This window comes from Chrysochloris asiatica, unplaced genomic scaffold, assembly GCF_000296735.1.
Source record: "Chrysochloris asiatica unplaced genomic scaffold, ChrAsi1.0 scaffold00002, whole genome shotgun sequence".
NCBI lineage: Eukaryota > Metazoa > Chordata > Mammalia > Afrosoricida > Chrysochloridae > Chrysochloris > Chrysochloris asiatica.
This window is the reverse complement of record NW_006408520.1, coordinates 21,792,751-21,820,535: the sequence shown is the minus strand read 5'-3', so window position 1 is coordinate 21,820,535 and position 27,785 is coordinate 21,792,751.

Sequence of the window (27,785 nt, the reverse complement as noted above, 5' to 3'; positions counted from 1 at the left end):
TGAATTGTTGAATGTGAAACTGATGATGTGCCCTGTAAACTTTCATTCACTCAATCCACAATAAAAACCTTAAATTAAAAAAAAAAAAAAAGTCATTGGTCTTGCAAAATTGTATCATTCAATATCTGACGTCACAGCTACTACCAAGGTCATGTTGTCCAACTACTGATCCTTTTACCTTTGCAATTCAATTACTAGTTGTGTTTTGAGCACCCATATCAGACAATGTTCTGCTACTATATTTAAGGTTTTCACTGGCCCCCCTGTTTTTGTTTTTAAGGAAGATTACCAGGTCCTTCTTCCTGATCTGTCTTAGTTTGAAAACTCTACTAAAACCTATCCACCATGGACAATCCTGCTGATATTTGCAAAACCTATAGCATAGCTTCCAGCACCACAGCAACATGCAAGCTGACAAATATGACAAACTGACAAAAGAATAGTGGTTTATGTGATATACATATATTAAAAAAAATAAACGCATTTCCTAGTTCTGTCTATTAACAGGCCTAAAAGCAATGACCAACCCATTTTAGCATATTGGATCTCTAGTGCCCAGAGTAAGCTCCATAGATGTCATTTCTCACTGACATGAAAAAAGGACTACTGGAAGAAATGGCTGATTCCAGATTCAGAGTGGGAAATGCACAAGAGGTGCTTGGAATATCTTGCCATCTAGATAGCATGAAAGTCATTAAACACCATTAGGATTGCATCAAGGAACTAAAGGGCCAACTAAAGAGGCCTCCACTTGCCAAAAATTAAGGTAATTTGAGCATCAATAACGACAGTAACTTCAATAGATTAAAACATGCCAAATACATTTAATTTTATGAGGAGTTCGTAATGATTCCAAAAGATGATGATTGGTCACTCTTGAAGGAGGAGTCCTGATGAAGTGCTGCAGGACAAGACTGGGTTGCTAACTACAAGACTGACAGTCCAAACCCAGGGCATGATAACACTTAACAACGACAATGAAGTAATGGATTAGAATATCAACCTTCAATGGCTGCTAGTATCACAAAAAGAGAGTGAACATACATTTTTCCCCCCCGATGGGAGGATGTTGTTGTTGTTGTTAAGTGCTGTCAAGTCAGTTCTGACTCATAGTGAACCTGTATAAGGTTTCCTAGGCTGTAAATCATTGTGAGAGCAGAAAGCCTCAACTTTCTCCCTGGGAGTGACTGGTGGATTTGAACTATTTATTTACCTGGTGGTTTGCAGTCCCGTGCTTATCCTACAGAGTTAAGCAGTCTTACCTCCTACTCCCAAAATTAACCTGAAGCTGATTAAAGTATGGTTGCAACTACCAATTTACAGAAAGAATACGGAACAAAGGAACATAGCAAATGACACCACAGGGATCTAACCAGAAAACTCCAGACTGTGAGAAACTCTATTGACTAGCAGCCTAATGTATTTAAAGAAGAATAAAGACAGACAGACAAACAGACAGACTGAAAGACAGATGGATTTATAGATTAAATGAAATTTATAGATTGAAAGAAACATTGAGAAATAGTAGCCAGTCAAAGTGTGTAGACCTTTGATCATGAATCAAGTAAGCATACTTATTAAATGAAAAATTTGAGCACTGGCTGGGTAGTTGATGGTATTAAAGGACTTATTAATTTTTAGGTATGATAACGCTACTGTGGCTGTGTTTAAAAACAGGCAGTCCTCAACTTGGACATTGGCTACCCAAAATGGGGGGCTACAAAGGCAACAAGTGACTGGCTTACAAGCTTTCAAGAGGGAACCTAGAGCCAGGGGGCCTGGAGGAAGAAAGACTCTCCAGTGAGTAGTATCCAATCTGTCTAGGCGGAGCTGATGAAATGAAATGCAGATGGGTCTCTGGTGATAAAATAGTGAATAATTGTTATCAGGACTGATTGTGAGGGTTGGAAGTGTAAAGGTAGATGTTTTATAGCAAGGAAGGGAGCGATTAACTTTCCAGTCTAGGAGCTGAGGTCCCTAGGACCATCAACGAAGAAGAGCAGGGAGCAGGATCCTACCCAGAGAAGCAGTGATGCCTGAGATGGAGGCAGAGATGATGACATGGAGCGATGGAGCAGCTGGGGACTTTAGATTCAGACAGGGAGAGGGGCTGTGTGCTGAAGACTGGTGGGAGGGGGTAGTGTGGGGGACAGGCTTGCAGGGTATATCCTTTGGTTGGTTGATGATGCATGGAGGGGATTGTAACCATGGCAATGATATGATATATGATAGAATGAATGTAAAACTAATGTTCTCCCATGTAAACTATCATATAATTCACAATAAAACATATTAAAAAAAAAAGCAAACAATAGTTTATTTAGCTTAACTAGTACAATTGTCTGCCTTGAGCATTATATTCTTTTAAGAACTATCTACATGGGATCAAATTGGCAACAGCAATTTAAAAGATAGATAAGAATCTTAAGGGCCAATAAAGTTATGCAATAGAGGAGGAACAACTCAGAAAAGGTGTATGCAAATAGTTACACAAGCAGAGAACTATAATGAATGTCACTGAATAATATACATAGAAGAAGTTAAGTTGGTGTATGTTTCATTGATAATATTCTTAACAATAAAACAAAATAAAAATTTTTAACTGAAAAACAAAAAACGCAGTCCTCTTAGAGATTCACAGGATGAATCATTCATTCATTCATACTGACAGATGAAATGTTATGAAGTCTGGAATCTGCTTCAAAATAATGCAGAAGAGGCGGGGGAAGGACATGGAGGTGCATATGAACCAGCATTCGGTGGCATATGAACATTAGTTCAGCACCTTGGAACCTGGTTGATGGATACACAGATTCATTGTATCTTTATGTAGGCTTGAAACGTTCTTATACAGACTTTCCTTGTTCATGCTTGAAATGTTCCAAAATAAAATGTTTTTCTTTTTAAACACAACAAATGAAACACCTACTATGTACCAATGATTAAGTGTGGAATAGGCAGGTACACCTAAGCAATGCACTGGCCTGACAGGAAAACAGAATTTTCCTTTATCACTTACATATGTGGAAAGGGAGAAGAATTTGGTGGCAACACCCTTGTCTCCTCTTGCTTGATGAGATGAATACGCAGTTTCCTTTGCCAGATTGGAAATTGAGAGCAGAATGCAACCCTGTCTAATCTGCTGCTCCATGGAGCTCCTTGAAGGCTGGAACCATTACTCAGGGCCCAGCTGCACAGCATTCCCATCCACCCAGAAACACATGCATGAGACCAAAATAGGGCCACATGTGGATTTGAACAAAGAGCAGCAGACAAAAGCCCCACAGACACCACTGACCTCTGCCTTGGCCTCTTGGCTGTCCGTGGAGATGTGAACTTTCCTTTGACACTCACAGGACATTCTCTGGCTATTAACAACAGTTCTATAGAAAGTGGGCAGTGCCCTTTGGCTGTAACAAGGGCAGAGGGTTTCATGCTGTAAATTGCGTGCGTTCACACCACAATCTCCTATTATTTCTGATCTCGCCCTATTTGTGCTTTAGCTTCATGGTCCTTTAGGGTAGAAACATAAATCCTGCTGGACATTTGCCTGTCCAGAGTGGTGACCTTTATCATCATGCCTGGGACAGTTTCTCAGGAATCCAAGAGAAAATGACCTCATCAGAGATGTGTACTACCATTGATACATGTCCATACAGAAGACAGGGCTGCGTATAGGTTTCTCTGGGCTGGCATTGAGCTTGCAAAGATTCCTTATGGGAGTCCCAGATGGCTGTCCATTCACTCATTCCTTCAATCATTTCCTGAGCCTCAGCATTAGAAGTGTGTTTGCTCCTAGGAGCTCTCAGGGTGGTAAGGGAGAAAGTCATATTTACAAATAACTTCAATTTGGGCAGAATGTGCTCAGAGAGAAGGGAGAGAGAATTTCCAGCGGTAGCTGTGAAATTGTAGAAGGTAAAGTGAGGAAGCAGAGCTTGAAAGATGAATCCAATTGAACATTTCAATAGTCAAGAGACTGGGGGGGGGTGGTTGTGGGTGGCCAAGGAGAACGAAGAATTCTACTTGAAGGGACTGTCTTAGACAAAGACATGGAAATGGGAGTGTAATGCAGGATTCTGGAGATTCTGTAAATAAAACCCTTTTAGAGAGTAGTATATGGCCTCAGGAACTAATAAGGCTGATTTTATTTCCTTGTTAATATTCACTAGTCTTGTAAATTCAGGAACAGAATGCTGGCAATCTTATCTCAAAGAAAGAAAGAAAAAAGCATAAAATCCAAAGAACCAAACCCACTGCCATAGAGTCAATTCATCCTCCTAGGTGACCCTGTAGGACAAAGTAGAACTGCCTCAAAGCAGTTTCATGACTGTATATGCTAACAAAAACAGAGGGCTTCACCTTTCTTCCATATACTGGCTGGTGGTCTCAAACCCCAGACCATTCCATTAGCAGCCTAGTGCTTAACCATGCATCCACAGGGCTCCTGATACAATAATCCAAAAGCATGCCAACAACACAATCAATTGCTTGAAACAGATTAGCCAATTCTGACAGTGGAAGTCAAAATGATGTGTGACACAACCCCATTTATCCCTGTTAATAAGGCTAATGTTTGTTAGCCTCTTGAATTCAGCTGGTCCCAATTTCATGTTGGATCAAATAATTTCACCAACTTCTTGTAAACAATGAAAGGTTCATATTGGTTTTTTGTTTTGTTTTTTAGATTTCATTGTGGTAAAAAATATATATATAACAAAACATCTGTCATTTCTACCATTTTTAAGTGTACAATTTAGTGGTATTAATTATATTCATTGTGTTATGCAAACATCATCACTATTCATTTCCACATGTTTTTTACCATCTAAACAGAAACTCTTTCCTGAGTGGCACACTTAGTTTGTGCTGCACTAGGAGTCCTGGTGTGGCACTATAGGATAAGCACTGGACTGTAGCTGCAAGGTGAGGGGTTCAAACACTGCAGCTGCTCCTTGGCAACCCTATACAGGGTCACTATGAGTCAGAACTAACTCGATGGCACTTAACAACTAACCTAGAGGTATGGTTTGCAGTTGGAACCAACCAAGTGGCTTCACAGAAGAAAACGTTGGTGATTCGTCTCTGTAAAGATTACAGCCAAAAAATCTTATGTAGTAGTTCTACTTTGTAACACATGGGGTCATCATGAGATGACAACTGTTTTTGTTTTTTTTTTTTTAAATCAGAAACTCCGAACTCCTTAAGCAATAAACTCCTTTCTCTTCCCTCAAGCTCCTGGTAACCACTAATAAACTTTGTGTATGTGTTTGTCTATTCTAGACCTTTCAGATAAGTAAGATCATATAATTTTCTTCTTTTCTGCCTCTTATTTTACTTTGTATGCATATCATTATTTCATGATATAACACTTATTGGAACTTTGCATTTCTTTATGGCTGGGTTATATTCCATTGTAAGGATATACCATATTTTGTTTATCCATTCATCTACTGATGAACACTTGGGTTGCTTCCACCTTTTGACTATTGTGAAAAATGCCGCAATGAACATTAGTGTACAAAGTTTTCATTTCTATGAACCTCACGACTACTGAGATTTTTGACTGGATGATTCTTTGCTGTGGCAAGGCTGTCCTGGCATTGTAGGATGTATACTAGTATCCCTAACCTTTACTCACTAGATGCCAGTAGCACCTCCACCTCAACTGTGACAATCAAATGTGTCTTCAGATAGTGTCAAATGTTCCCTTGGGAGCAAAATTGACTGGGGTGAGCATCACTGTGCTATATTTAAGAAAGCAAAATCATATTTAATGCTTACATTTATTGAGTGTCTATTACACACAAGGCTCTATATTAAGTGCTTTACTTTCATTATCCCATTTAATTCTCACAATACCCCCTTGAGGTATATTGTTGTTGTTAAGTGCTGGTGAGTCAGTTCCAACTCACAGTGACCCAGTACAGGGTTTTCAAGGAGCGACTGGTGAGTTAATCAGTATGATTATTGTTTACATTTGACAGATGAAAAATTTAGGAGTCAGAGAGGTTTATCAACTTGTCCAAATTCATTACTCATGATAGCAGAGCTAGGATATTACCCAGGCAGTTGGACTGTAGTACTTACCTTCTCAGGCACCAAATTAAAACCAAACAAAAAACCAGCAGCTATTACTGATTTCTATTCCGACCCATGGAAATCAGTGTGTGTCAGAGTACAGACATCAAGTTACGGTGTATTGTATTGTCTCTATGGGTTCCTGGACCACTTTTCAACTGGAAGTGTAATCTAACATGTGGGCACCAATAACAGGAGCTCCTTGCTAACAGTCCTAATAAGAGTAACTGCTTAAAACTTGAACCAGGATAGCTGTGGGTGTCTTGTGGTCTTTCTCTCCTCCCTGCCATGCCCCTAAAGACCCTGTGGCTCATCTGAATTTCACATTGGCAACAGCTTTTCTGGGAACAACTACTCCTCCTGCCCATGTCTCCTGCCTGTACCCCTCTGGTTAACACCATGCTGACCTCTTCTGGAGTACTAGTTCAGCTTCAGCGTGGAGGCATGGGAAATTGACGTGGAAGGGGTAAAATGGTCCTGTTACCCCTGCAGTGGGTATTATGCTTCCCTTCCCAACATCAGTTCCCTCTCCAGCAGAAGTGTAAGGTACTGCAGTTGTGGCACCACTGAGCAGTTTTTGTTGACCATCACAGTTTTCTTTACCAGCTATGAGAGAACATTTGTTGTTGTTGTTAAGTACCGTGAAGTCAGTTCCGACTCATAGCAACCCTGCACAGGGTTTCCGAGGCTGTAAATCTTTACGGGAGCAGAACACCTCTTCTTTCTCCCGCGGAACAGCTGGTAGTTTTGAACTGCTGACCTTGAGGTTCGCAGCCCAGTTCGTAACCACTATGCTACCAGAGAACATTTAGCAAGTTAAAATCAATACTTTGATATTTGAGAGCCTCCCTTGGTCAAGGTTGGTAGTGCTGTAGGTTAAGTTGTTAAGTGCTGTCAAGTCAATTCCGACCCATAGCGACCCTGTATCCTGACCCATAGCAACCCTGTATAGGGCTTCTAAGGAGCAGCTGGTGAGCTTGAATCGTAGGTTAAGTATTGGACTATTATTAACTGCAAGGTCAGTGGTTCAAACCCACCAGCTTCTCCTAAGGAGAAAGAAGAGGTTGTCTGTTTCCATCAAGATTTACAGTCTTGGTAGTTAAGCATTTTGGTTTAAGGATCATGTCAGACTGTGATCTTTCTCTATGGAGTGTAGAAAGACAAACTGAAAATCATGACTTTGAACACTTCATAGATGATTTTCATCAGTGAAAGAAAGGAAGATGTAGTTGTCATTTTTGTATAGTGCCATCATGTGCTAATTAAAAGATGAACAAGATTGACTTATATTTTTGAACTGATATTATGGTAAATAAACATGGGTATTTGGACAGAGATATAATTTTGGTGTTTGCCATAGGTCCTATTTCCATAGATACGCATCGTCATCCAGGTATCCACAACACCCCAATGCAGCCCTGATTCTAGGCAACATACAGTTGAATTGTTGTTGTTACGTGCCTTTGAGTCAGTTCCCATGAACAGGAAAAGGTAAAAATCATTCACTGCCCTCTCCCACCCAGGAGGCAAGCTAAAATGCTAATCAGGTCACCAAATGGAACCAATACCCATCTATCTAGTTATTCTCCCGACCTCAAACAGGTATGCAGCCGGGCCCCTCCCCATATAGGTCTCTGACCTCATATAGGCCCATGCTACCCTCCATTTGGGGCTCAGAAGCTGGAGAAATTAGCTCCTCTGAGTCAGCCGGCTTAATAAAATCTGAAACTCTGCTTCACCTCTCTGAGTGGCCTTGATTTCTTCGACCACAAATCTAAAACTGCTGTTAACATTTGGTTCCCTGAACAGGACACGGACCGCGCTGGCCCCTTGAGCCACCGGATCGTAGTCGGGGAGTGACTAATGGCGAGCTCCGTTCGGCAGATGAGATGGCGTGCCACTGCCACATTTCACGGTAGCGTAGTGGTTATGAATCAGGTTACAAGCCTCAAGTTCAACAGTTCGAAACTACCAGCTGTTCCATGGGAGAAAAATAAGGCTTTCTGCTCCCTTAAAGATTTACAGCCTCGGAAACCCTGTACAGAGGCGCTATGAGTTGGAACCGATTCCACGGCACAAAACCACAACCACCACCACCTGCTCCAAGTAGGGGCAGCCAGCAGCTGGACCCGCCTCTCCCGACAGGACTCCAAAGGAGAGGTAGAACCAGAGAAACCAGCCAAGACTTCTGGAACAGGTATTGTCCCAGGGCTAGGGTTAAATCCAGTCAGGCCTGTCCCTATGGACAGAAGTGGAAGGCTGATCCCCTTCCAAGGCCTCACCTAGAGGCCTCAGTCAGGGACTCCCCAAAAGGGGGGGTGGGGTGGAACTGCCATAAACTCTGTGTGACTGGTTGAATGCGAGTGTGCATGTAACCGAAGCGTGGCTTGTCACACTCAGTCTGTATGGTACCATGGTTCCGGCTACGGAATCTGAGTGGGCTCTAACCTGCTGTTTCGCAACAACGTCATATGGCACAATGGTGACTCACCCTCTCACTCTCAAGAGAAGGTGACCTGAGCCAGGGTTTATAGGGGTGAACCTTAGCCAAGACGTGTCTAAGTTCCCGAGAGGGACACCACGGCCAGATGGGCAACTGAGTTACAACCCCCTCTTTGTTGAGACACCGATCATGGGCACTACATACACTTAAGTACAACGGGAATTCTCATGGTGAGCCAGCAGCCTTGGGTTGTATGTTGACGGATTTAAAAAAAAAGAGGGGGGATGGGAATTATGATTATGGAAAGTTTGTAAACTGGTCTTTGGCCTATACTTGATTAGATTCATTAGAATTTTGAGGTGGTATCTTGAGCCAGAACCTGAGTTGAGATATTTGCATTTGAAAAGATGCACACCCACTCAGAACTGGCCCAAGGTCATATGCATGTGAATGGGGATAGTCCAGGGTGGAGGAAACTTAAATGTTTTAAAGGTTAATGTGCTTGATTACTTATGGATATTTGCTTCTGTTTATTATTATAAAATGTGTAATAGGAATATTGGGATTATGATTATGGAAAGTTTGTAAACTGACCTTTGGCCTACACTTGATTGAATTCATTAGGACTTTGAGGAGGTATCTAGAGCCAGAACCTGTTGAGATATTTGCATTTGAAAAGATATGCACACCCACCCAGAACTGTTGAAGATTTGTGAGTTAAAAAATGTATACATATATAATAATAAGGGAGGTCTGGTGTGCAGGAGTGTGTAAGTGTGTCTGGTACTGAGCTGGTAGCGAATCTCATACAGCTTAAGGAGACAGTCCTCACTGCTGGTGTGAGGTGGACTCCTGGTTCAAAACTCTCCAAAGCTAAGAGACGCTTGAAGATTCTCACAAGAGAAGCAGCAAAGTCTGGATCTGTCTGTTGAATCTTTTCTTAGGAGTCTTCAGCCTTGTGTCTCCTGCACTCACTTCCGCTTCACTCTGAGATCCCCTTTTGCTATATTCTGGGTGCACATATAGGGGCATGGTAGACAGGAAGTACTTTCCTAAAAATGCCCCTCCTATTTCTGTTAAGGTTAACCTTTGTATCTAAAATAAAATATAGGCCTCAATCTGAAAGAAAAGCTCCATAAAGCATAATTCTAGCTGGTTTCTATATGGGTACCCTCCTATGACATCAAAGGAAATGGTGTTTTACTATAATACAGCTTGGCCAACGTACGTACGATCTAGATGATAGGAAAAATAACCTTTGAATGGATCCATAAAATTATTATACCATCTTACAGCTTGAATTATTACAGATTGTCTATTTGTTTGTAAAATTACTATGTTTTTTGTCCTGTATTTATGTTTAAGAAACTGAAAACAACCTGGAATTCCAAAAATAGATAAGTTATATCAGGTATATGTACTATAATGCACTTATACTGCTAATATGAAAACCAGGCAGAGGAAAAATGAATACAGATGAATATTAGGTTAAAACAGTTCTAAGCAGGTCTGTATGTGAATACACAAAGAGATATAAATGGTTACTTTTTGTGAAATATAGCTTTTGATTGTAACCTTGTCTTATTACAACCTTTGATACCCCAGCAGCTGCCATTAGAGAAAATTATAACTTGACCTAGTGAACCTGCCCGGCCATATTCAGCCACTGAGGAAAGCAGTTTGCAAGTGATTCCTCTATACTATACCCTTCTAGGAACCCATTTCGGTAGAGGGCTACCCGGAACAGAGGCAAGGCAATACCCCTTCTGCAGATGCCCACAGAATTAAATACAGAAGGGCGAGCCATGGATATTACTGGGCACATACTTCTTTCTCTATCTTGGACTTGTTAAATAGGAAAAATTCAAATCCTTCTTATTGAGATGTTGCTGTTCAGTGTTGCCAGGTCAGTTCTGACTCATGGTGACTCTGTGTGAGTTTTCCAAGGAGCGGCTGGTGGACTTGAACTGCTGACCTTGTAGTTCGGACGGACTTGGTGGTCCAGCATATTGAGTCACAGTGCCACACTAGGATGACTTAATCAAAATAACAAATTTAATAATCACTATTTTGGCTACCCATCATCCTAATTGGACAGATAGTCTGACTCTGTTAACAATACTCCTGACTAGCATTAAAAAAGGCTGGTCCTAGATAAGGCATGGGATGAAACAGCATGCATCCAGGAAGAAACAAAACAAAACAAAACCCTGAACAGGATGCTTGCCCCCAGTAAGGCAATTCCTCTAGCTGACACAAATTAAAATCTAGATGGGCCTGCCATGACTGGTAGTGGTGATGGTTATGTGCCGTGGAGTCGGTTCTGACTCATGGCGACCCTGTGCAGGGTTTCCAAGGCTGTAAATCTTTGTGGGAGTGGAGGCACTTGTCTTTCTCCCACGGAACAGCTGGTGGTTTTGAATTGCTAACTTTGTGGTTTGCAGCCCTATTCGTAGCCACTATACCACACTGAGCACTATAAAAGGTGCATTCTCAGAGGTCTGAAAAAGGAAATTCCTAAACCAAAAAAAACTTGAACATGGTACAAACAATTCAGCAAAAGCCAACGGAGGACCCCTCTGAATTCTTTAAATGAATCTACCAAGCGTACTGTAAGTACACAAACCTTGATCCTGAGAATTCAGCAAATATCCAAATGGTTAACATGATTTTTTTCTCCCAGAGCACCCAGGATTTTAAAAAGAAATGGCAGAAATTTTACAGGGCAATTGGCATGAATCCATCCCAACTGGTGGACATCACCTTCGAGGTATTTAACAGCTGAGACCATGAGAAATTTCAGGCCGTAACTATCCTCTTAAAAGACCACTAGAGGTAAGCCTGTGGGACCCCAGGGAGGACCCAGGAAAGGAACGAGGGCCTTAAGCAAGTACCTATGTGCTTATGCAAAAACCTGGATACTGGAAAAAATAAATGCCCAAATCTCAGGGGAGGATCTGGTAGAAAAAGCCATCCAACTCAACAGATGTTTGAACAAGTTTTATTGTCTGCAGAAGACTAACATTGTCAGGGGGTAAGGGGCCAAGCATGATTTGGCTTCAACCTCTGCCACACCTATTGCCCCACCAGCGGGACCTCAGCTGAAAATAATAATGGGGACAGCGATGGTGACTGAGATCTCAAGGAAACCTGAGGCCCAGTTCTTCCTGAACCCCTGGACTGTTTCATTGGGGGGAAAAAAAATAACTGACTTGTCCCCTTACTGGGCCGGGACCTGCTTCCAGAGTTGCATGTTCAAACAGCTGTCTGAACTCAAAAGTCTGTAGATGGAGGTCCCTCATGAACATGCCTGGTTATTACTGATTCAGACTCAGGAAACCAGTCACATTGTCCTGAGGAGATAGACAATCATGTAAACCCCCCATGTGGACTAGCGGAACTACAGGGAGAGCCAACAAGCATCCCCCATCGAGGTCTGATTAAAACCTGGAAACTGACCATCCCACAGAAACCAATATCCTCTCAGAAAAGAGGCTGAGAAATTCATTCTGGCCAGCTTGTCCCTGTTCCCATCAAGCCGTCTCCCTGTTACTAAAGAAGGGAAACCTATGGCTCACAACAGAATGGATAGGCAATACCAGGTTATTTTACTGGACAATCTGAATATTACCCTGTGAATTATGGAGCAACTAAACCTACCATCCTCCCCTGATGTGGCAACTGGAGGGCTGAACCATGATTGTATAGAAATCATTGACCAAGTATTCCCCAGTCAACCTGACCTGTTTAACTGTACCTGGTAGACTAGATGTTGTTTGTGAACAGAAGTAGTTAATGGAAAAAGAGACTCAGATAGCAGGGTATGTAATAGTAATTTTACAAGACTGGGTAGAGGTAATAGCCCTCCTGATGGGGATCTCAGCTAAAAAAAAAAAAAAAGCTGAACTGATTGTACTGACGAGGGCATTAGAAATGTTGGCAAGAAAAACTGAATGTGTGCCCAGAGGACTTTAGTAGAACTGAGGCAGAAGGACTAAAGAGAGGGGTTAAAGAATGAAAAGTAAATGACAATGGAATTGGTACACTTCTGAGAAGTTGAAAGTTAAGTGGTTTTTTAATAGAATGGCTCTGATCCTGTGAAAACTAATACCTGCTCTTCTTAAATGAATCCATGAAATGACCCACTACAGGAAAGAGGCCCTGACTTGGTTCATTAGGCCCTGGCACTGGAACAAGAAATTTTCAAAAAAATCATTCAGGAGGTTAGCTCTGACTGTTACCTGCCTCAAGAACAATCCCAAGACAGGCTGTCCTATACCAATATCAAGGTAAACAACCCCCTGGAAATTAACAGGTTGATTTCATGCCCCAAGCTGGGGAATTAAATATTTGCTGGTTTTGTTTTTGTAGACACCTTTTCTGATTGGGTAGATGTTTTTCCCCACCAGAACTAAGAACTTCAGAGATAGTGAAAATCCTCTTGAAGGAGATTACCTCCAAGTTTAGACTTCCAGAGTGTCCAAAATGACAACAGAGCAGCGAACACCTACAGATGAAATGGAGATTGCATTCAACATGGAGGTTCGAGAAAATGAACCATACTCTAAAGAGAACCAAATGACAAAGCTGTCAGGAAATTTATCTACATTGGGACCAGGTGTTGCCTTAGTCCTGTTTTGAATTCAGGTAACCCCCAGAAGCGGGCTTAAATTGAGCCCTTATAAAGTTGTCTAAAGTAAACCTTCGCAGGCAGCTTCCCTCAACCCTCTACCTGACCTCAGCCAAGGTTTAAAGGTGCAGTGGTATGCACAACACCTCCACCACACACTTTCTATTATTTGTAAAATTGCTCTTCCCAGGTCTGCCTCCTTCATTACAGGTAACCTGATCCCTTCCAGCCTGGAAATTATATTCTGCTCAGAACATGGAGAGACGGACCTGAAAACCAGTTAGAAAAAAGTGGGGAATGAACAGGAAAAGGTAAAAATCATTCATTGCTCTCTGGCAGCCATGAGGCAAGCTAAAATGCTAATCAGGTCACCAAATGGGATCAATCAATCCCCTCCTAGTTTTCCTCCTACCTTCAAATAGGTATGCAGCCTGGCCCCTTCCCATATAGGTCTCTGACCACATATAGGCCCGGTTGCTCTCCATTCGGGGCTCAGAATCCAGAAAAATTACCTCCTCTGAGTCAGCTGACTTAATAAAATCTGAAACTCTGTTTCAACTCTCTGAGTGGTCTCGATTTTTTTGACCACGAATTTAAAACTGCTGTAACACTGACTCATGGTGACCCTGTGTAGGGTTTCTGAGGAGCAGCTGGTGGGTTTAAATTGCTGACTTTGTGGTTGACAGTCCAATGCTGAGCTTACAGCACCACAGGAATCTATGTAGGTGAATGGTAGTAGTGGTGATCATGTGCCGTGAAGTCGGTTCCGACTCATAGCAACCCTGCATAGGGTTTATGAGGCTGTAAATCTTTACAGGAGCAGAAAGCCTCATCTTTCTCCCATGAAACAAGTTTTGAACTGCTGACCTTGAGGTTAGCAGCTCGACTCGTAACCACGACACTACCAGAACTCCTCAAATATTCAGAGGCAAATTTGAGTTCAAATCTTGATCCCACCAGGTGCTAATTGAACAACCCTGTGCAAATTAATTACTTTTGTTGTTGTTGTTAAGTGCTGTTGAGTTAGTCCAATCTATAGCAATCCTGTTCCAAGGAGCAGTTGGTGAACTTGAACCACAGACCTTGTGGTTCAAACTGACTTTGCAGTCCAGCACATTAACCCACAGCGCCATACTCCTAATCACCTTTATGAGCTTCCATTTCTTCACCTGTATATAACACTATGTCCCTGGGTGATGTAGTGCTGGCCTGCAGGTAATATCTCTGGTCACTTTACATGCTTCTGGTGGGGTCAAGTAAAGACTGAGTGGGCAAAGTTAGAGAGTAGAAAATGGGAGTAGACCACTTAGAAAGGAGAGCCATAGGAAGGTAGAAAAGGGGTGGGTGGTGGAGGAACTTGAGGGAAGGAGAAAAGGGGGGGGGGGGAGAGAGTGAAGAGAGGAGATGTGAAGGAAGGAAGCTGCTTTCTTCGGCCATTTCCAGCTGGCTCATCAATGACTGCTGGGATGCTCCATCATTCACTCACAAAGCCTGTGCTCTCAACACATTTTCACCTCAGAGGGAGGGGTGTTTCCATCTCAGGGGAAGGGCACAGCTGTGTGGCTTTTGCCAAGGAATGTGCTTCAGATCCAGGGGAAAAAAATGCATGCCCCACAAGAGTCACTCCAAAAGACTGTGGAGAAAATCCCACCAAGATGTTGCCTCAGACACTCCCTGAGTCCCTGATTCTGAATCACCCTCTGCGCATCCAAAGGCCTATATCACAAAGGCTGTATTAAGAAAGCAGTTTTATAATTGGCACTTTTCTGTAACCACATAGGTTTAATTTCAGTTTTACAGCTCAGCTTCTCTCTGTAACACACAGTTCATAAAATATTTACAATGTTGTTCGAAATCTATATACTATTTACATTCCCTGCCCTCCACGTAGGTAAATGGATCTAGGAACTTGGCCAGAGTGCAAGGGAAACAGCTGGGATTAAGTGGAAGCTACATACACACACACACACACACACACACACACACACACAAAATTACAGCAACAACAAGAACCCTGTACTCCAAACACAAACCTCCAAAATAAAAAGTCACATGTGAGCAAGCTGAGGGAGGCTGGTGGGGGGTCTTAGGCACTTAGAGCGTGACCAGATAGGTGTTCAGTTCTACTTCACAGTCTATGTTTTATGTGAATTTGTTTTTCTAGCACTCTATCAATGCCTTTGTTTGGTTATCAGCAGTGGATGCAAATGCCCTTTGTTTTGAATTGCCCGAATGTCCCCAGCAATCACCTGTACCCTCTGAACCTTTTCCCTGTATATATGGACATTATACCTTATTCCCTCTTTTTGCTTTATCGGTAACTTCATTATACATTGATATCTCTGGTTCCCTATTTTCAGTCTTGTAGGTTTGTTTTACTTTAAGTACTTTTATATCTGGATTGAGTTCTGGATAGTGTCGTATATGGTAATTTCAGGTATTGTCTGCTGTTGTTGTGTGGGAGGGATGTGACAGCAGAGTTCCTGAGCCTAGATGGAGTTTCTACGTGTTATCTATGTTCAGGGCACTCAATCTGGAAGTAGTTGTGGAGGCCCTAGAATCTAGGGCCTAGATGAAGTTCATTTCAGTGCCTATTAGGACCACAGGGCAGCTAGGGGCAGGGTGACTGGTTAGATGCTAGTCTGGTGGCTCTGCAGGTTCTGTAGGTCTGGACCTAAGCTCACCTGAATCCAGGCACCAAAGCAACACGCCGAGGCAGTACAGCCAGACCCTGTCTCACACTAGAGTGGCTCTCAACAATGTGGCTCTGAACTCCCAGGGTCTGTGCTGGGGATGGATGAAGGTGGGAGGTGGCCACACTTCTGGTCACCAGAGGAGCATGGGGAAAGAGAAGGAATAGCACCTTTCCAGTTGCTTGTGTAAATCTGCTCTGCCAGGCCATCTTCTGTTGCCAAAACTGCTCACAAAAGCTCAAGGTGGTCTCAGTGTGTCTGGCCAGTTGTTCACCAGTCAGTCTCCCTCTCTCGCCATCCCTGCTTCAGTGTTATTCAGTCATAAAAGGACATGAGCTATCAAGTAGTGAAAAGACATGGAGGAATCTTAAACACACACTGGTAAGTAAAAGAAGACAGCTGAGAAAAATGCATCCTGTATAATTTCAACTATACAACATAGGTTCTAGCAAACTAAAGAGAGTCCTGCTGTGGCCCTGCAGGATAATGCACTGAACCTCAAAGTCAGTTTGAACTGCAAGGTCAGCGGTTCAAACCCACCAGCCACTCCTTGGAAACCCTATACAAGGTCACTATGAGTTGGAACCAACTGGATGGCACTTAACAACAACAACATACCAGAGTGTCAGGAAACCAACTGAGACCCTGAGAGCAGTCAGAATAAGGTTGGTTGGGAGGAGGCTCAGGTGAGTAAGGGGATGATAGTGGGGAAGGGGCAAATACCCACAGGAGGGGAAGGACCAAGATAGGGCCAGTCACCTGCCCTTGGCCTCAGCTTCTGAGAGTCAGTGTATCTTCTATGTCCAGAAACAGTTCTCCAAGGGCTGAGTCTGGACCACCAGTGGTCCTTAAGCTGCCCAGGAGAGCAGGGGAGGCTGGGATTCCAGAGATCTTTTGTCCCAATGCTTACTAGAAGGGAACAAAGATGGTTTTTAGGTAGTTCTCTGTTAATATCAGATCTTCTCACTTTGAAAACTTCACTTTGGCATTTCCTGTTTGTGTCTGTCTCCTCCCACTAGACTGGAGAGAACCTGGGGAAAAGTACCTCATCTAAATAATAATGCTGCTGCTGTGCAGGCTGTTAAATTGGTTCCTACTCTTAGGGACCCTGTACAGGATTTCTAAGACTGTAAATCTTTGCAGGAGCAGAAAGCCTCATCTTTCTTCTGTGGAGCACCTGGTGGATTTGAACTGCTGACCTTGTGGTTAGCAACCCAATGTGTAACCCACTACACTACCAGGACCCCTTTTATTGATCTCTGAGTGCTAAGAATTATTCTAAGAATTTTACTTTAAATTGTCTCACTTAACACACAAATCACCTCAGAAACTCAAGGCTCAAACCATAACTTACCTAAGATCACACAGAGGACAGTGGTGGTTTGATGGTAGAATGCATGTTTTCTATGCAGAAGACCAAGGTTCGATACCCTGCCCAGGCCCCTTGTGCACAGTCACCACCATCTCTATGTTGCAGAAAGCCCCATCTTTCTCCCACAGAACAGCTGATAGTTTCGAACTACTGTTGGTGGTTAGCAGTTTGATCACTGGAATAGATGTCAAGAAAGTAAAATAGCTGGACTATGCAGCTATTTTACTAGGTGCTCCTTAGAAACCTTATACAGGGTCGCTATGAGTCAAAACCAACTTGACAACACTTTGCAATAAACAACAACCATCTCAGGAATGACATCACCATCCACCCTACTGCTAAAGCCAAACATTTAAGAGTCATTGTGATTGGTTTTTACTCTCTCTACCATCCATTACTAATGCCTGTTGATTCTTTCTCCAACATACATTCTGGATCTCATTACGTCACTGTGAGTGGGTTCATAGGATCCTCAGTCTACTTAAGTATAAAATGGATAGTCCAGCTATTTTATTTTCTTGACATGAATTTCAATTATCAAACTGCTAAGAGAAATGTTGGAGTCCTGGTGTGGCACTGAAGGATAAGGAAGTGGACTACAAGGTTGGTTTAAACCACAAGGCTGATGGTTCAAACCCACCAGCTGCTCCTCGGAAACCCTACACAGGGTTGCTATGAGTCGGAAATGACTCTACGGCACTTAGCAACAACAAAAGAAATGTTAAGGAGCCTGGTGGCACAAATGGTTAAGTGCTTGACATCTAACCTGAAAGTTGGTGGTTCAAACCCACACAATGACTGCAAGAGAAAAATTTTGGTGGTTTGCTTTCTTAAAGATTGTTGTTAGTTGTTAGATGTCATTGAGTTGGTTTCGACTCACTGTGACCCTATGCACAACGAACGAAACACTGCTCGGGCCTGTGCTGTGCTTGAGCTCACTGCTGCTGCCACTGTGTCAGTCCATCTCATTGGGGGTCTTCTTTTTTGCTGACCCTCCACTTTATCAAGTATGATGTTCTTCTCCAGGGACTGGTCCTTCATGACAATATGTCCAAAATACAAGAGATGAAGTCTCACCATCCTGACTAAGGAGCATTCTAGCTGTACTTCTTCCAAGACAGATTTGTTTGTCCTTCTGGCAGTCCACAGTACTTTCAATATTCTTATCCAACACCAGAACTCAAATACATCAGCTCTTCTATAGTCTTCTTTATTCTTTACCCCACTTTCACATGTATATGAGTTAATTGAAAATGCCATGACTTTCAGTCAGGGGTACCGTAGTCCTCAAAGTGACCTCTTTGCTCCTTAACACCTTAAAGAATTCCTTTACAGCAGATTTACCTCATGCAGTAAGTTGTTTGATTTCTTGACTGCTGCTTCAATGAATGCTGATTGTGGATCCAAGTAAAATGAAGTTCTTGACAACTTTAAACTTTTCTCCATTTATGCTGTAAAGAGTACAGCCATGAATCCCTATGGAGCAGTTTTACTCTCTCACATAGGGTCACTATGAGTTGAAATAGACTTGATGGTACCTAACAACAATAACAAAACAAAAGAGTCCTGGTGATATTTACTGTGGGTTAGGCATCGGGCTGTTAACCGAAAGACTGGCAGTTCAAACCCAACAGTTACTCTGCAAGAGAAAGATGAGGCTGTTTGCTCCCATAAAGATTTGCAGTCTCAGAAACCCTATATAAGGTCACTATGAGCTGGAGTCCTGGTGTAGGATCATAGGATAAGATTGATGGTTCAAACCCATCAGCCACTTCTCCTTGGAAACCCTATACAGAATCGCTACAAGTCAGAATCAACTGGACAGCACCAACAACATGAGTGGAAATCAATTAGATACCAGTGGGTAACACAGAAATGCTAATGCTTTCCAGGGACATCCCTGCTCAGGAGAGGGGGAGGGCCTTTCCAGACCTGTGATCCTGATCTAAAACTCAAGATGCTGAACATTCCATTACCAAAAGATTTCCTGGCTTATCCACCAATTCTGTATTACAAAATTACCCTTTTAGGAATAATAATTTACTTATTTCAAGTAAGGATCTTTTTTCCTTCAAACATCAACAGTTTTAAAATCCATAAAACTTTAAGAAGATATTGTTGGTAGACTCTTTACATAAAAAATAAAAATTAAAGGTTAACTCATTTGAAAAGGACTTTTTTTTTTTTTTTTAAATGACAAAGATGGTCTCAAAGTAAACTGGGCAACCACCAAATCCCTTAGCAGCATTAAATAAATTCCTCTTCTGTGAAGTATCAGGAATTGTTTATTTCTCCATGCCCTCAAAGGCAATCTGGATTTTCAGTTAGACATCACAGGGTGGATTGAAATGGGAGCTGCAGCCACTGGTAGATTAATTATATATATTTTTCAAATATTTTTTTAACACACTCTTCCAGCTCTTCAACTGACCTTAAAAAGTGGATCCTGAAATCTTGGAGTCTATAACATTTTGGGTCAGTTTATATGAGAGAGAGAGACTGTGTGTGTGTGTGTTTAACATTTGCCCAGATTTCTTGACCATCTGCTGCTGCTCTGTGCACTGCTGGACCCTGAGCAATACTGCAGACTTACATAGAACACCACTCCAAGGCTGTAGTCTTTCATATACATTCCTGGGAATCTCATCTCTCTTAGAACACAGATCTGAGCCAATTTTATTTGAGAAGAACACATGCACTTTGGTATAAAGATCAATTTTGAGATTTACAAAGAAAGTAGGGCCACTTGGGTTCAGTACTTACTAAATCTAAATCTCCATTATACTACATCAAACTTAAATCATGTTTAAATTCTAACTTAATTGTGACAGGCTTCCTTCTGTTTACATTTCTGAGATTAAACAAGCTATCACCTTCTTAGTGGTCCCTTTTGAAAAGAAACACAGCTGGCTCAAAGTTGGTTTTGGTACCCAACGCCTACATTTCCACTCTTTTTTCTTGTTGTTGTTAAATGCCGTCGAGTCGGTTCTGACCCATAGCGACCCTGTACAGGGTTTCCGAGGCTGTAAATCTTTACGGGAGCAGAACGCCTCATCTTTCTCCCGTGGAGCCGCTGATAGTTTCGAACTGCTGGACTTAAGGTTCGCAGCCCGATTCATAACCACTACACTACCAGAATTCTGTTCCCATCCCAGCTGTTAGCGAAACATAAACCTGTATTAGCAACTAAATTAAACACAAAAACATCTTTAGTTTGTTTTATTCAAAATTTTTAAGAGTTGACTTGGGGATTATAGTTGTTGAAATTAAGTACCAGCGAGTCGGTTCTGACTCATAGTGACCCTAAAGAGTGTTTCTGAGGATTGACTGGTGAGTTTGTGTCACCAACCTTGTGGTTAGCAGGCCAGTGCTTATCCTACAGCACCACACCAGGCCTCCTTGAAGCTACTAATTAATAGGCTCAACTTTGAAAACAATAGCATCAATTAACTTACACTCCATGACTTCCCATTAGACAGTTCTTTGCTAACTAAGACTACTTACAAAAATGCTATATAAAATTAGACCTCTCATCAGCATACCTAGACTATCATTTGATATGTTAATCAGATAAGGATTTCTTAGATTAGGTGAACTGCCTTTGGTTAGGGCTCTATTTAACTTCCTGGGTAACTGAGAGGGGTGATTCTAACAAAGTTATTGTGAGCTGCTGTTGAGTTGGCCTCCATCTCTCCATCCTCCATCCCCATGCATAAAGGAACAAAATGTTGCCTGGTTCTGAACCATGTCTATCATCAGTTGTTATTCAGAAGAATCTCAGAAGTATGAACAGATTGCTGGCTTTTTTTTCTAGCCCACTTTAGTCTGGAAGCTCCACTGAAATCTGTTCACAATCACAGCAATATGCAAGCCTCCCATGACAGAGGCGTGGTGGCTGCACATGTGGTGCCCTGATTGGAAAGCAAGAGTTCTATAGCTGAAACCAGTGTCCCATTCTAACAGAGACCTTAATTTTGATCTCCAGGTGTTAAGTTTGGAAATAATTCCCTAAAACAAATGCCAGTTGAAAAAAGGAAAATAAACAGAATTTTGGAGCTACTGGGTCGTGGTTAATAGAGCAGGATGCAGCTGCGGTCAGACACAGCTAAGGAAGAGAAAAAAGGCAGGCTGAGTGTAGTATAAATTAAACTTGCTGTGGTTAAGTGGCTTTTAGGCTCATGGCTTTGAGTTTACATGACTCACTAGCACGTATACAGAAAAAGGAATTCACTAAAGCGCAAACTGCAAATAAGAAAGTGGAAATTTCAAGGTTCCAGTATGCTTGTATTTGCTCCAACCTTTTCTGTATAGGTCATAAATCCAGACACCTTATGTATTCCTTGTTACATCTTCAATGTCTGCATGCTTAAGTTTTCCAGAGCTGCATTGAGGATTAGAGGTTGTATCAGGGAGGTCATGTAGTACAAGTGTGCATTACTTAACGCCAATTTGGCCAAAATCCCAGCACATATATGTCCAGTTCCTTAACGTTTCTTTCTTCCGCCCTCATTTCCTCCCTCCTTCCATCCCTTTTTTTCTTCCTTCCTTTCTCAAAAACAAAAAACCTCTCCTTTTGAGTCCTGGTGGATAAGCACTGGACTGCTAACTGCAAAGTCAGTAGTTCAAACTCACCGACGACTCCTTGAGGGAATAAGGTGAGGCTTTCTTCTCCTCTAAAGATGCACAGCCTTGAAAGCCCTATACAGGTCACTGTGAGTTGGAATCAACTCAGTAGCAATGAGTAATAATGTCTTCAGAGATCCCATTTTATCTGTGCTCTTCCGGCACTTGACCATGGTGGGATATAGGCAGGAGAGGCAGGTTGTAAGTGCCGGCTCCTGGGATTTGTCTGGTGATAAAGTGGTACCAACAGGTGGTGGGTTGCTCCTGCTGTTCAGGTGGACAGAGAGTAGGAGCTAGCAGAGTGCTCATTCCCTCTGCCACTGCTTCTGCCACTGCCAGGTCCTCAGAGCTCTGCCAGCAGCGGCAGCAGCATTGTTGATGGCAGTGTCAGTGGTGGCAGCAGCAGTGAGGACCACCATAAGTGGGCGTCTATAGGGTTTTACTATGGTACCCACACAACATTCAAATCATATAATGTCCTATTTCTCAGAACTACCATGGACATTCAGTGACACATATCTGTGTATTGATTAAAATCAGAAGGTTAAGTTTGAAAACCTGATTTTATCACTTTCCAAGTTGTGTAAACTCTTTGAGCTTCAACTATCTTAACTATAAAATAGGAGTGATCATTCTGTGCCCATCTCACCTAACTACATTAAATGCCTTGCACCTGTGAAGAATTCAATGCCTGGTTGTTGTGTTGTGTTGTTGTTAAGTGCCGTTTAGTTGGTTCTAACACATCACTACTCTGTATAGGGTTTCTAAGGAGCGGCTGGTGGGTTTGAACCTAACCTTGGGATTAGCAGTCCAGTGCTTATCCAACACTGCCATAACTACAACTAGGGCTTAAAGTAGCTTGTTGCCCTCAGTCAAATGTTCATGTCACAGTCATATTGTTGTTGTTGTTATGTGCCATGGAGTTGGTTCGAACTCATAGAGACCCTGTACAGGGTTTCCAAGGCTGTAAATCTTTATGGGAGCAGAAAGCCTCATCTTTCTCCCACCGAACAGCTGGTAGTTTTGAACTGCTGACCTTGTGGTTCGCAGCCCGATTCATAACGACTACGCTACCAGAGCTCCTTTGTCACAGTCATAGAACTGGATTTAAAAAAAAAGTTATAAATAAAGAGAACTAGAAGAACCCATTAAAAAGTAGAAGTGGAGGCTATCATTGCCCTGTTCAGTGGCCTCTCATTAAAAACCAAACCACTTACCCTGGAATCGATTCCAGCTCACGGACATCCTGTGTGTGTCAGAGTAGAAGAACTGTGTTCGATAGGGTTTTCAGTAGCTGAGTTTTCAGAAGTAGATCCTTCCTAGACTCCTTTGGGTGACTCCCAACCTCTAACTTTTTAGTGAGCAGCTGAGTGTACCACTTGGGAACAACTTTTCATTACACTCAGATTAAAAGCAAAATCCTCAAAGACCCTTCTCGATCTGTACCCCTTCTCTCCCGCTGTCCCCCTCACTCCCTCTACATCAATCACATTTTCTCCTTGCTGTTCCTCAAACATGTCAAACATCCTTCTGTTTTGGAGCTCTTGTATCTACTGTTCTCCCTACCAGGAAATTCTCCCCTCCCTTTCCCCACCTCCCATATCTGCTGGCACATACACTTACTGCCTAGGAGTCTCTGCTCAAACGCCTTTCTAGAAAGGCTGCCTTTCCACCCTACCTAATTATAACACCCCACTCTCCATTCCTGTACACTGCTTTATTTTCCTTATTTTACTCGGATAATAAGATGTTTAATCTATTTATCTGTTACTTTCTCTTCTTCTAGAACAAGGGTTGTTGTTAAATGCCTTCAAGTCACTGCTGACTCATAAGGACTCTGTAATGAGCAACTGGTGGGTTTGAATTGTCGGCCTTGTAGTTTGCATTCCAGTGCTAATCCTACAGCCACACCAGGAGTCCAGAATTGGGGAGGGAGGATAACTACAAAATTATCAACTTAAAATTTACCTGCTATAAATACCATTTAATTCACTCACCACCACCACCAATGTGATAGAGTCCTGGTGTGCTGCTGTAGGATAAGCACTCGACTGCAAGGCTCATTTGAACTGCAAGGTTGGTAGTTAAAACTCACCAGCAGCTCCTCAGAAACCCTATACAGGGACTCTATGAGTCAGAACCATCTTGACAGTACTTAACAACAATGTGATGGCTGGCTTTGACATGCCAGACCAAATGGTTTTGCGGACCTTATACAGCCGGGTTGCTATGAGTCAGTACGGACTCAATGGCACCTAACAACAATACAGCCCTGTGGACCGGACGTTCTCCACCCCAGCTCTAGAAGGTAAGCGTCACTAAGCGCAGTGACTGTTTTATTTGCTGTTGTATCCCGAGAGCCTAGAACCACACCTGACAAATGTTGTATGTGCTCAATAAATATTTGTGATTTGAATGAGTGAATATTAGACAAGTTAGATTCTCATTGATTAGTAAAAGTCTTTGTATGCATTAGAATCACCTGGGGTGTCTATGCCTGGACGGACCCATTACCAAAAATTTTTATTTATTAAATCAAGAATGAGGTTCAGGAATCTACATTTTAACAAGCATCCTGAACGATTCTGAAGCAGTTCATAGACTACACTTTGAGAAACCTTACTGTAGACATTGTGGTTATTGCTGTTAGAGACCATTGAGTTGGTTCCGATTCATAGTGACCCTGTGCACAACAGAATGAAACACTACCAGGTCCTGCTCCATCCACTTCATTGTTGCCACATTTGAGCCCATTGCTGAAGCCAGTGTATCAATATATCTCATTTAGTCAATCCAACAAAAAGAACATATCACAAATATCTGTTGGTTTTAGTGCAATGGTGTACCTGGTCAAGTCCCTGGATAGCGCCAACAGTGAAGCCCTCAGCTACTAACAGGAAGGCTGGCAGTTTGAATTCACCCAGAAGCACAGTGCCTGAAAGAACGGGCCTATCTGCTTTTGAAAGATCACAGTCATTGACGACATGGTGGGGTCAGTTCTAATCTGAAACACCTGAGGTTTCATGAGTCGGGGTAGTTGACTTGAGAGTGATTGGTTTGCTTTTGGTTGGTGTACCTGGTTAAGCAGAACCTGACATTACTTTAGTAAGAGCTGTTTCTGTTGAAGAGTTGCCAGGTACTGCTCCATCTAGGAAGACAATACATTTTCTTGGAAAAAGTCTTTGTTCTGTGAACAAAATCCCTCCAATGGTCAAGGCTGCTCTAGTGCTTAAGACCCACAGGCATTCAGAGCCCAGAAGGGATGGGCACAAGGGACATTGTTTTGAACCTTGACAAAGACTGCTCTTCCCATATAGGTTTTATGTTGAGGTTTACTTATTGGAGTGTGTCTCAGTATACAAAACAACAAAAATCCATACAAAAACCCAAACCCCATGCCATCAAGCCAATTCCTACTCATGATAGTGCCATCTATTATATAAAAGAACTATTGTCTTCATTCTAATCTTTTCAGAAGCAGATTGTCAGGCCTGTCTTCTGTGTCACCAATGTGTGGGTTGAAACTACCACGCTTTCCTTTAGCAGCCGAGCACTTAACTTTTGTATTATCAGGCCTCCTTTGGGAACAAGTAAGGATTGAATATAAAGAGTTGTAACTTTGGAAGCCAGAGTTGTGAACTTTTTGGTCAAATATAACCCAAGGAGCATTGTCCTTTCTCAAGAACAACTTCTCCCCTTAGGAATTTGCACTAACCCTTTTGTTGGTTTTCTTGTTTGTGTGGAACATCCCAGCCACAGTTGCTCAATTTTCCTTTGACAGAGTTGGAAAGAGGACCTTGCGTTTCTGGAACGTTGTTAAAGTGGCTTTTATGGGCACAAAACAAACCATTCCTATTTAAATGTCCACTTTATTTAGCCTGCTAATAAGAAACAGTCTCTTCTTGGGCTGGCTTCTCTGCCTTATTATCATTCTTGCCAGGTGATGTGGATATTGTTGTTTACTTGTTTGTGCCCTGTAGTATTTTAAACAAATGATGCCAATTTAAGAAATCTAATTATCAGGTCATACTGTTGCTATCCTGAAATCAAGACTTAGAAATCAATAGCAGCCTTTCTGTGTGTTAGTGTGCTTTTTCCAAGAGAGCTGTGGTAGTTTTCAAGTCACCACTTTGATTTGCATTTTAATCACTTGTACTATAACCTTAAGGAGCTCTGGTAGCATACGAATTGGGCTGCTAACCCCAAGGTCGGCAGTTCAAAACTACCAGCTGCTCCGTGGGAGAAAGATGAGGCTTTCTGCTCCCGTAAAGCTTATAGCCTCAGAAACTCTGTACAGGGTCGCTATGAGTCAGAATCGACTCCACGACCCATAACCACCAACCAACCACAACCTGTTACAGAAATACTTCAAGTTGATAGTTGTAACAAACAAAAATTTATTTTCTAACAGTTTGGCAGGCTAGAAATCCAAATTCAGGGTGCTGGCTCTAGAAGAAGACTTTCTCTCTTGTCAGTTTGGAGGAAGGTCCTTGTGTCTTCAGTTTATGATTTCTGGTTTCTTGTAGGTCTCCATGTGCCTTGTCATCAGTCTTATCCCATCTCTGGTTCTAGTTTTCATGCAATCTCTTCTATTTCAAAAGATGCTCCTTGGAAACCCTATACAAGGTCACTATGTGTTGGGATGGACTTGATGGCACTTAACAATATCTCAAAGAAACTGAGTCAAGGTATAAATCACACTAATCCTGCTTCACTAACATAACAAAAACAGCCCATTCCCAAATGGGATTATAGCCACAGGCATGGAAATTAGGATATACCACACATATGTAGTGGCGACACAATTTAATCCATAATATTGAATCTTTCAGTTTCTTGGTTTTCCTGTCTATAAAATCCTATCAGGATTTTTGAGAGGTTCAAGTGAAATAAGGTATGGAAAAGCATTTTGGAAAACCAAGGTGTGCTTTACAAAATACCATTACTATTGTTTAAGCCTGCTGTGATGCATTTTGAACAGAGCTTTTAACTGCAGTTTCAGTTTGAAATAGTCATACAAAGGTATTTAATGATGAGAGTAAAAAGAAAGGGAGCAGAAAAAAAGTTCTGAAAGTAAAGACAACATCTATGTGTAGTATTTATTACATCAACTCCCTGGTTCCCTGACAAAGGAACAATTCAAGATTGAATTCATATGAGTGTTTGGAAAAACTGAAAGCAAGCAAGAGCACAGGGAATGCAAAAGATGAAGGCCACTATTTGCATAGTTCACAAGCCTTGTGCTTGGATTTCCATCAAAGACGAGAGACCATAGCTTGTGAATCTGGGGTCCAGAGTCCATGCATCATACTGCCCAGGGCAAGGGTTGCAAGAAGGTCAAGTCCTTCCCAACAAGAGAAAAGAAAAGACCCTTAGGGCCTCCATAATTCTTTCTGAACAGAGCTTGCCACGCTGTTTATGGTCTTTGAGTAGTATGATTGTGTATGTCAACATGTCAGTGCAACCGGAGATGTCCCTACTATAATAAAAATGCACCAACACAGATATTATATTTGACATTTGGTTTATGATGTGTGAGGTTTGCTCTTCAGTCCACAGGTTCTTACATTCTCTCATCCTCTGCAAAAATTGATGTTTATTTTGTTTATAATATTAAGAAAAATTTTGGAGCAAATATTTAGCATCCAATGAAAAATATGTTCAGATTTCTTTTTGGCTGGGAATTAATCCACTATTCCTCCAACCTTTAATATAAATGCCAGAGGCCTTTGAGGATGTAAGCTTTGGACCTCTTTTTGTTAGAACTGGTAGCACATTTAGCAACTAGGGATTTGATGGTGGCGGTAGTGATGATGTTGTTAGGTGCCATAGAGTCGATACCAACCCATAATGACTTTATGCACAGCAGAACGAAACACTGCCGGATCCTGGGCCAACCTCACTACTGTTGTCATGCAGCAGTAGTGATGTTGTTGTTGTCAGGTG